The sequence below is a fragment of the Hemiscyllium ocellatum genome, chromosome 17 (assembly GCF_020745735.1).
Source record: "Hemiscyllium ocellatum isolate sHemOce1 chromosome 17, sHemOce1.pat.X.cur, whole genome shotgun sequence".
Taxonomy (NCBI): Eukaryota; Metazoa; Chordata; class Chondrichthyes; order Orectolobiformes; family Hemiscylliidae; genus Hemiscyllium; species Hemiscyllium ocellatum.
The window spans coordinates 79,951,476-79,954,770 of record NC_083417.1 but is presented as its reverse complement, the minus strand read 5'-3'; the positions used below and the strand labels follow the sequence as shown (position 1 = coordinate 79,954,770).

The window sequence follows — 3,295 nt, the reverse complement described above, 5'->3', positions numbered from 1 at the left end:
TAATAGTTCTTTCTATCTTCTAGTTTTCGTCTTGTAAGAGTACAGCATTTACACCCACATCACTCACACCTATAGTCATCTTGAATTACTTTCCATAATTAGATGTGGCTAATACAGCGGCAGTGAGTAACACAGCTTGCAGGCTGTCAAATGCTTTCTGACAGGGTGTTGTTCAATGAATTTTCCTGAATTACTTCAATAATTCAGTGAGTGGAGCAGCCGCACTTTTATAATTCGGAATGAATTTCCAAAATAACCCCCTCAGTCCAGGCAATCCCTTTTTTACAGGGTGTGGAAATTTCTGGAATAATCTGTATTTCGCATTCCGTGAGGTCCGATAGCATGACCCACGTACATGACTTTGTCTTTGACGAATTCACTCTTAGCCAGGTTTATCACCCAGCCTCTCTCCTGAAGTTGTTCGAACAATTTGCTTAATTCTGCAAAACTGCGACTGACAAAGAAGTGAATCTGCACAACTACAGCCTTTTCTGCTTGAGTTCATAGATCTCTGGACATCGGAGTGCATCTAGGAAAAATCAACAAACAGTGAAATTCACAGCTGACCATGGAGGAAACTGGGAGACTCACAGCACAGAAACAATACGTTATAGTTTTAACATGTAACCATACTTTATGTTTACGGTAATAGGTAGAAGTAGTGAGTTTTTTTTTCTTGATTGCATGATTTATTGAAATCATTCTGTTCATTAAATTTTAAAAATGTAAAACACAAGTACTAAGTTAGGCCAAAGAGCGTTTTTAGAGCAAAAGACAGTCCTATTTTTTCCGTCCGTAAATTGTGAAGGAGAAAAGATGATCTTTAATAGACTGATAGGTTCTTCTTATCGGATGTAGGAGTTTTGGGAGATTTTACATGCTACTTATAAAACATCAGATCGTTCCATTGGTTTTCATTTTATCAAAGTACTAACTTCAAATTTTATTGGAATCTAGCATATTGGGGCATAATTCAAAAGGCTTGGGCAAATTTGAATTATTTTTTCCACAGCAAAACAGCTGTACAATTGGTTTTGACCGAGTATGACATTGTTCCCTCGTTCAGAACAGTTTGTACTGTGTTAGGAAGTCCTTACTGGCTCTTCACATTTCCTAAAGGTACAGTGCACCCGCACTGTGATAAAGGTACAGTTCACCTGCACTGTGATAAAGGTACAGTACAGCCGCACTGCGATAAAGGTACAGTACACCCGCACTGTGATAAAGGTACAGTTCACCTGCACTGTGATAAAGGTACAGTACAGCCGCACTGCGATAAAGGTACGGTACACCCGCACTGTGATAAAAGTACAGTACACCCGCACTGTGATACAGGTACAGTACACCTGCACACTGATAAAGGTACAGTATACCCGCACTGTGATAAAGATACAGTACACCCGCACTGTGATACAGGTACAGTACACCTGCACACTGATAAAGGTACAGTGCACCCGCACTGTGATAAAGGTACAGTACACCCGCACTTTGATACAGGTACAGTACTCCTGCACACTGATAAAGGTACAGTACACCCGCACTGTGATAAAGGTACAGTACACCCGCACTGTGATACAGGTACGGTACACCTGCACTGCGATAAAGGTACAGTACACCCGCACTGTGATAAAGGTACAGTACACCTGCACTGCGATAAAGGTACAGTACACCCTGCACTTTCCTAAAGGTACAGTACACCTACACTGTGATAAAGGTACAGCACACCCGCACTGTGATAAAGGTACAGTACACCTGCACTCTGATAAAGGTACAGTACACCTGCACTGTGATAAAGGTACAGCACACCTGCACTGTAATAAACGTACAGTACACCTGCACTCTGATAAAGGTACAGCACACCCGCACTGTGATAAAGGTACAGTACACCCGCACTGTGATAAAGGTACAGTACACCCTGCACTTTGATAAAGGCACAGTACACCTGCACTATGATAAAGGGACAGTACACCTGCACTTTCCTAAAGGTACAGTACACCTGCACTCTGATAAAGGTACAGTACACATGCACTTTGATAACAGGATAAATAGACTAAGTATTCAATGGATATTTGACCGTTGCTTGAAAATGGGACGAGATTAGTTGTGGTCAGTTGCATTGGTGGTTCAGTGGTAGAATTCTCGCCTGCCACGCGGGAGGCCCAGGTTCGATTCCCGGCCAATGCAGACTCATTTGTAGGTCGGTTAGCTCAGCTGGTTAGAGCGTGGTGCTAATAACGCCAAGGTTGTGGGTTCAATCCCCACACTGACAATGTGCAGCGCTCGTCTCGTCAGCTGTGCTGTGTTATGGTTTGTCGTGGCTTTTGTGGGCGGCACGGTGGCACAGTGGTTAGCACTGCTGCCTCACAGCGCCTGAGACCCGGGTTCAAATCCCGACTCAGGCGACTGACTGTGTGGAGTTTGCACGTTCTCCCCGTGTCTGCGTGGGTTTCCTCCGGGTGCTCCGGTTTCCTCCCACAGTCCAAAGATGTGCGGGTCAGGTGAATTGGCCATGCTAAATTGCCCATAGTGTTAGGTAAGGGGTAAATGTAGGGTTAGGGGTATGGGTGGGTTGCGCTTCGGCGGGTCGGTGTGGACTTGTTGGGCCGAAGGGCCTGTTTCCATACTGTAAGTAATCTAATCTAAAAATTAGTTTAGTATAACTGATTGCCATGGATGAGTTGGACTGAACGGTCTGTTTCTGTGCATCACATCTCTCTGACTCAATCACTCTAAATGTTCTCACTATGTATGCCTAAAAATCACCAGGTTATCCATACATAACAAAGAACTTGGTAATATTGAAATGACTTTATTGGTTCCTACTTTGAAATGTGGCTGGTGTATTTTTCATAACAAATAACATAACTCTAAATTATATAGTCTATTCGGTGTTTCAAAACCCAAAATTGTTTCTGTTCTTTGAGGTAAGGTACATGCGAGCAAATATATGTGTGTCCCAATTCTCAATACAGTCTTCCAAATGTGGAATCAGGTGTGAATCAGATTTTGTATCTGTACTGACATAAACGTTGTGTACCATCTGCTTTTGAAACCATTGTCATGCGTGAGCTCCAGTCACTACAAATCAATTTGATTATGCTGTCCTGGAGCATGCGTTCAATCTCAGTTGTTAACAAATGAGCCAACGTCAGAGGGCCGTTATGTGGCCGTCTAACCACCTGTTGAAGGTGCAGTGCTCCAAAGGCTCGTGCCTCCAGATGCACCTCTTGGATTTCCACCTTATGTTGTGTTGTTTTTAACATTAGACTATTAAGTCTACAAGGACATTGCTTAA

General features: G+C 43.2%; 2 non-coding genes across 2 annotated transcripts; both read left to right on the top strand.

Moving 5' to 3' along the window:
- Positions 1-2,113: 2,113 nt before the first annotated feature.
- On the top strand, positions 2,114-2,184 carry trnag-gcc (transfer RNA glycine (anticodon GCC)). The gene has a single exon. It is a non-coding gene; the product is annotated as a tRNA-Gly (tRNA).
- Positions 2,185-2,196: 12 nt separating this feature from the next.
- On the top strand, positions 2,197-2,270 carry trnai-aau (transfer RNA isoleucine (anticodon AAU)). The gene has a single exon. It is a non-coding gene; the product is annotated as a tRNA-Ile (tRNA).
- Positions 2,271-3,295: the final 1,025 nt, after the last annotated feature.